This window comes from Pan paniscus, chromosome 4 (assembly GCF_029289425.2).
Source record: "Pan paniscus chromosome 4, NHGRI_mPanPan1-v2.0_pri, whole genome shotgun sequence".
NCBI lineage: Eukaryota > Metazoa > Chordata > Mammalia > Primates > Hominidae > Pan > Pan paniscus.
Window position 1 is genome coordinate 64012417 of NC_073253.2, and position 7270 is coordinate 64019686.

Here is a 7270-nt window from a genome sequence, read left to right on the forward strand (position 1 = left end):
CAATAACAGGAGCTGAAATTGTGGCAATAATCAATAGCTTACCAACCAAAAAGAGTCCAGGACCAGATGGATTCACAGCGGAATTATACCAGAGGTACAAGGAGGAACTGGTAATATTCCTTCTGATACTATTCCAATCAATAGAAAAAGACAGAATCCTCCCTAACTCATTCAATCTGTGATGTGAATACACACAACACAAAGCAGATTCTGAGAAAGCTTCTGTCTAGTTCCTATGGGAAAATATATACATCTCCATCACAGACGTCAAATGTCTCCAACTATACACTTGCAGATTCTACAAAAAGACTGTTTCAAAACTGCTCAGTCAAAAGGAATGCTCATCTCTGTCAGTTGAATGCACACATCCCAATGCAGTTCCTGAGAGTGCTTCTGTTTAGTTTGTATGTTAAGATTCCCGTTTACAATGAATTCCTAAAACAGCTCCAAATATCCACAAGCAGACTGTACAAAAGGAGTGTTTCAAAACTGCTCTATCAAAAGCACGGTTCAACTCTGGCAGTGGAATGCACACATCACTAAAAATGCTTCTGAGAATGCTTCTGTCCAGTTTTTAACGGAAGATATTTCCTTTTCCACTATTTGCGTGAAAGCGCTCCAAATGAAAACTTGCAGATTCCACAAAACGTGTGTTTCTAAACTGCTCTATCAAAAGAAAGATTCAACTCTGTGAGATGATTGTCCTCAAGATGAACTTTCTGAGAATGCTTCTGTCCACTTTCATGGGAAGATACCCGTTTCCAACGAATTCCTCACAGAGTTACATAAATCCACAAGCAGATCCTACAAAAGGAGTGTTTCAATACTTTTCTATCAAAAGAAATATTCAACTGTTAGTTGAACGCACACATCTCAAAGAAGTTCCTCAGAATGCTTCAGTCCAGTTTTTAAGTGCAGATATTTCCTTCTTCACCATAGTCTTCAAAGCGCTCCAAAGAAATCTGCAGATTCTACCAAAAGTGTGTTTCAAAATTGCTCTATCAAAACAAAGGGTCAACTCTGTGAGTTGAATTCAAACATCACAAAGAACTTTCTGAAAATGCTTCTCTCTAGTTTTCATGTGAAGAATCCCGTCTCCAACGAATTCCACAGAGGGCTCCAAATTTCCACAAGCGGATACTACAAAAGGAGTGTTTCAATACTGCTCTATTAAAACACAGATTCAACTCTCTTAGTTGACAGTGCACATCTCAAAGAATGTGCTCAGAAAGCTTCTGTGCAGTATTTAAGTGAAGATATTTCCTTTTCCACCGCAGGCCTCAAAGGGCTCCAAATGAACACTTGCAGATTCTACAAAAAGTGTGTTTCAAAACTGCTGTATCAAAAGAATGCCTCAAACCTCTGAGTTGAATGCACACGTCACAAATAACTTTCTGACAATACTTCTGTCTAGTTTCATGTGAAGAATCCCGTTTCCAATGAATTCTTCAGAGAGTTGCAAATTTCCCCAAGCAGATTCTACAAAAGGATTGTTTCAATACTGCTCTACCAAAAGACATATTCAACTCTCTTAGTTGAATGCATACATCTCAAAGTAGTTCCTCAGAATGCTTCTGTCTAGTTTTTAAGGGAAGATATTTCCTTCTCCACCGTAGGCTTCAAAGCGCTCCAAAAGAACCCTTGCAGATTCTACAAATGTGTGTTTCAAAACTGCTCTATCAATAGAAAGCTGCAACTCGGTGAGTTGAACGAAACATCACAAGGAAGTTTCTGAGAATGCTTCTGTCTAGTTTTTAAGTGAAGAATACCATTTCCAAAGAATTTCTCAGAGGGTTCCAAATTTCCACAAGCAGATTCTACAAAACGAGTGTTTCAATACTGCTCTATCAAAACACAGATTCAACTCTGTCAGTTGAGTGCGCATATCTCAAAAAATTTGCTCAGAATGCTTCTGTGCAGTATTTAAGTGAAGATATTACCTTCTCCACCGTAGGCTTCAAAGCGCTCCAAATGAACTCTTGTAGATTTCACAAAAAGTGTGTTTCAAAACTGCTCTATCAAAAGAAAGCTTCAACTCTGTGAGATGATTGCCCACATCTCAAGGAGCTTTCTCAGAATACTTCTGTATAGTTTTATACGAAAAATCCCATTTCCAACGAATTCCTCAAAGTGTTACATATATCCACAAGCAGATCCTACAAAAGGAGTGTTTCAGTACTACTCTATCAAAACACAGTTACAACTCTGTTCGTTGAGTGGGCATATCTCAAAGTATTTGCTCAGAGTGCTTCTGTCCAGTTTTTAAGTGAAGATATTTCCTTCTCCACCGTAGGCTTCAAAGCCCTCCAAATGAACACTTGCATATTCTACAGAAAGACTGTTTCAAAACTGCTCTATTGGAAGGAGAGTTCCAGTCTGTGATTTGAATACACACATCACAAAGCAGTTTCTGAGAAAGCTTCTGTCTACTTCCTATGAGAAGATATTTCCATCTCCATCACAGGCGTCAAATGTTTCCTAATATCCACTTGCAGATTCTACAAAAAGACTGTTTCAAAACTGCTCTGTCAAAAGGAAGGCTCAACTCTGAGAGTTGAATGCACACATCTGAATGCAGTTCCTGAGAATGCTCTGTTTAGTTTGTATGTGAAGATTTCCCGTTTACAACGAATTCCTCCAGGAGCTCCAAATATCCAAAAGCAGCCGGTACAAAAGGAGTGTTTCAAAACTGCTCTATCAAAAGCACGGTTCAACTCTGGCCGTTGAATGCACAGATCACTACAAAGCTTCTGAGAATGCTTCTGTGTAGTTTTTATCGGAAGATATTTCCTTTTCAGCTGTTGGCATCAAAGCGCTCCAAATGAACACTTGCAGATTCCACAAAAAGTGTGTTTCAAAACTGCTCTTTCAAAAGAAAGCCTCAACTCTGTGAGATGATTGCCCACATCACAAGGAACTTTCTCAGAATACTTCTGTCTAGTTTTATATGTAAAATCCCGTTTCCAACGAATTCCTCAAAGAGTAACATATATCCACAAGCAGATAGTACAAAAGGAGTGTTTCAATACTGCTCTATCAAAACACAGATTCAACTCTGTTAATTGAGTGCGCACATCTCAAAGGATTTGCTCAGAATGCTTCTCTCCAGTTATTAAGTGAAGACATTTCCTTCTCCTCTATAGGATTCAAACCGCTCCAAATGAACACCTGCAGATTCTACAGAAAGACTGTTTCAAAATTGCAGTATCACAAGTAACGTTCCAGTCAGTGATGTGAATACACACATCACAAAGCAGTTTCTGAGAAAGCTTCTGTATAGTTCCTATGGAAAGCTAATTCCATTACAATCACAGGCGTCAAATGTCTCCAAATATCCACTTCCAGATTCTACAAAAAGACTGTTTAAAAACTGCTTTGTCAAAAGGAAGGCTCAACTCTGTGAGTTGCAGGCACACCTCCCAATGCAGTTCCTGAGAATGCTTCTGTTTAGTTTGTATGTGAAGATTTCCCGTTTACAACGATTTCCTCCTAGAGCTCCAAATATCCAGAAGCAGACAGTACAGAAGGAGTGTTTCAAAACTGCTCTGTCAAAAGCAAAGATCAACTCTGGCAGTTGAATGTACACATCACTACAAAGCTTCTGAGAATGCTTCTGTCTAGCTTTCATCGGAAGATATTTCCTTTTCTGCTGTAGGCGTCAAAGCGCTCCAAGTGAACTCTGGCAGATAACGCAAAAAGTGTGTTTCAAAACTGCTCTATCAAAGAAAGCTCCAATTCTGTCAGATGATTGCCCACATCACAAAGTACTTTCTCATAACACTTCCGTCTAGTTTTGTATGAAAAGTCCCGTTTCCAACGAATTCCTCAAAGAGTTACATATATCAACAAGCAGATCCTACAAAAGAAGCGTTTCAACACTGCTCTGTCAAAACACAAATTCAACTCTGTAGTTGAGTGCTCCCATCTCAAAGAATTTACTCAGAATGTTTCTGTCCAGTTTTTAAGTGAAGATATTTCTATTTGTAAGGGAAGATAACCGTTTCCAACGAAATCCCCAAAGAGTTACATATATCCACAAGCAGATCCTACAAAAGGAGTGTTTCAATACTGTTCTACCAAAAGACATATTCAACTCTCTTAGTTGAATGCACACATCTCAAAGTAGTTCCTCAGAATGCTTCTGTCTAGTTTTTAAGGGAAGATGTTTGCTTTTACACCGTAGGTTTCAAAGCGCTCCAACAGAACACTTGCAGATTTTACAAGTCTGTGTTTCAAAACTGCTCAATTAATAGAAAGCTGCAACTCGGTGAGTTGAACGCAAACATCACAAGGAAGTTTCTGAGAATGCTTCCGTCTAGTTTTTGTGTGAAGAATCCTGTTTCCAACGAATTTCTCAACGGCTTCCAAATTTCCACAAGCAGATTCTACAAAACGAGTGTTTCAATACTGCTCTATCAAAACACAGGTTCAACTCTGTCAGTTGAGTGTGCATATCTCAAAGAGTTTGCTCAGAATGTTTCTGTGCAGTATTTAAGTGAAGATATTTCTTTCTCCAACGAAGGCTTCAAAGCCTTCCAAATGAACCCTTGTAGATTTCACAAAAAGTGGGTTTCAAAACTGCTCTATCAAAAGAAAGCTTCAACTATTTGAGATGATTGCCCACATCTCAAGGAAGTTCCTCAGAATACTTCTGTCTAGTTTTATACGAAAAATCCCATTTCCAACGACTTCCTCAAAGAGTTGCATATATCCACAAGCAGATCCTACAAAAGGAGAGTTTCAATACTGCTCTATCAAAACACAGATTCAACTCTGTTAGTTGAGTGCGCACATCTCAAAGAATTTTCTCAGAGTGCTTCTGTCCAGTTTTTAAGTGAAGATGTTTCCTTATCCACCGTAGGCTTCAAAGCGCTTCAAATGAACACTTGCAGATTCTACAGAAAGACTGTTTCAAAACTGCTCTATCGGAAGTAGAGTTCCAGTCTGTGGTGTGAATACACACATAACAAAGCAGTTTCTGAGAAAGCTTCTGTCTAGTTATTATGTGAAGATATTTCTATCCCCATCACAGGCGTCAAATGTCTCCAAATATCCACTTGCACATTCTACAAAAAGACTGTTTGAAAACTGCTGTGTCAAAAGGAAGGCTCAACTCTGTGAGTTGAATGGACACATCTCAAAGCAGTTCCTGAGAACGCTTCTGTTTAGTTTGAATGTGAAGATTTCCCGTTTACACCGAATTCCTCCAAGAACTCGAATTATCCAAAAGCGGACGGCACAAAAGGATTGTTTCAAAACTGCTTTATCAAAAGCAGGGTTCATCTCTGGCCGTTGAATGCACACATCACTACAAAGCTTCTGAGAATGCTTCTGTCTAGTTTTTATCGGAAGATATTTCCTTTTCCGCTGTTGGCGTCAATGCGCTCCAAATGAACACTTGCAGATTCCACAAAAAGTGTGTTTCAAAACTGCTCTATCAAAAGAAAGATTCAACTCTGTGAGATGACTGCCCACATCACAAGGAACTTTCTGAGAATACTTCTGTCTAGTTTTATATGAAAAATCCCGTTTCCGACGAATTCCTCAAAGAGTAACATATATCCACAAGCAGATCCTACAAAACGAGTGTTTCAATACTGCTCTATCAAAACACAGATTCAACTCTCCTTGTTGAGTGTGCACATCTCAAAGAATTTGCTCAGAATGCTTCTGTCCAGTTTTTAAGTGAAGATATTTCCTTCTCCCCCGTAGGCTTCAAAGCGCTCCAAATGAACAATTGCAGATTCTACAGAAAGACTGTTTCAAAACTGCTCTATCAGAAGTAGGGTTCAAGTCCGAGATGTGAATACACACATCACAAAGCAGTTTCTGAGAAAGCTTCTCTCTAGTTCCTAAGGGAAGATATTTCCATCTCCATCAGAGGCGTCAAATGTCTCCAAATATCCACTTGCAGATTATACAAAAAGACTGTTGCAAAACTGCTCTGTCAAAATGAAGGCTCAACTCTGTGAGGTGAATGCACACATCCCAAAGCCGTTCCTGCGAAGGCTTCTGTATAGTTTGTAAGTGAAGATTTGCCGTTTACAATGAATTCCTCCTTGAGCTCCAAATATCCAAAAGAAGATGGTACAAAAGGAGTGCTTCAAAACTGCTCTATCAAAAGCACAGTTCTACTCTGGCCGTTGAATGCACACATCACTGAAAATCTTCTGGGAATGCTTCTGTCTAGTTATTATCGGAAGATATTTCCTTTTCCGCTGTTGGCGTCAAAGCGCTCCAAATGAACACTTGCACATTCTACAGAAAGACTGTTTCAAAACTGGTCTATCGGAAGTATGGTTCCAGTCCATGATGTGAATACACACATCACAAAGCAGTTTCTGAGAAAGCTTCTGTCTAGTTCCTATGGGAAGATATTTCCATCCGCATCACAGGCCTCAAATGTCTCCAAATATCCGCTTGCAGATTCTACAAAAAGAGTGTTTCAAAACTGCTCTCCCAATGGGAAGGGTCAACTCAGTAAGTTGAATGCACACATCCCTAAGCAGTTCCTGAGAATGCTTCTTTTTATTTTGTATGTGAAGATTTCCCATTTACAACGAATTCCTCCGAGAGCTTCAAACATCCAAAAGCAGACGGTACAAAAGGAGTGTTTCAAAACTGCTCTATCAAAAGCACGGTTCAACTCTGGCCGTTGAATGCACACATCACTACAAAGCTTCTGAGAATGCTTCTGTGTAGTTTTTATCGGAAGATATTTCCTTTTCCGCTGTTGGCATCAATGCGCTCCAAGTGAACACTTGCAGATTCCACAAAAAGTGTGTTTCAAAACTGCACTGTCAAAAGAAAGCTTCAACTCCGTGAGATGATTGCCCACATCACAAGGAACATTCTCAGAAAACTTCTGTCTACTTTTATATGAAAAATCCCGTTTCCAACAAATTCCTCAAAGTGTTACATATATCCACAAGCAGATCCTGCAAAAGGAGTCTTTCAATACTGCTCCATCAAAACACAGATTCAACTCTGTTAGTTGAGTGTGCACATCTCAAAGAATTTGCTCAGAATGCTTCTGTCCAGTTTTTAAGTGAAGATATTTCCTTCTCCCCCGTAGGCTTCAAAGCGCTCCAAATGAACAATTGCAGATTCTACAGAAAGACTGTTTCAAAACTGCTCTATCAGAAGTAGGGTTCAAGTCCGAGATGTGAATAGACACATCACAAAGCAGTTTCTGAGAAAGCTTCTCTCTAGTTCCTAAGGGAAGATATTTCCATCTCCATCAGAGGCGTCAAATGTCTCCAAATATCCA

General features: G+C 39.4%; 1 pseudogene; it reads right to left on the minus strand.

Moving 5' to 3' along the window:
- LOC129397880 (protein FAM27D1-like) overlaps positions 1–5283 on the minus strand; it is a 35359-nt pseudogene extending 30076 nt beyond the window's left edge.
- Positions 5284–7270: the final 1987 nt, after the last annotated feature.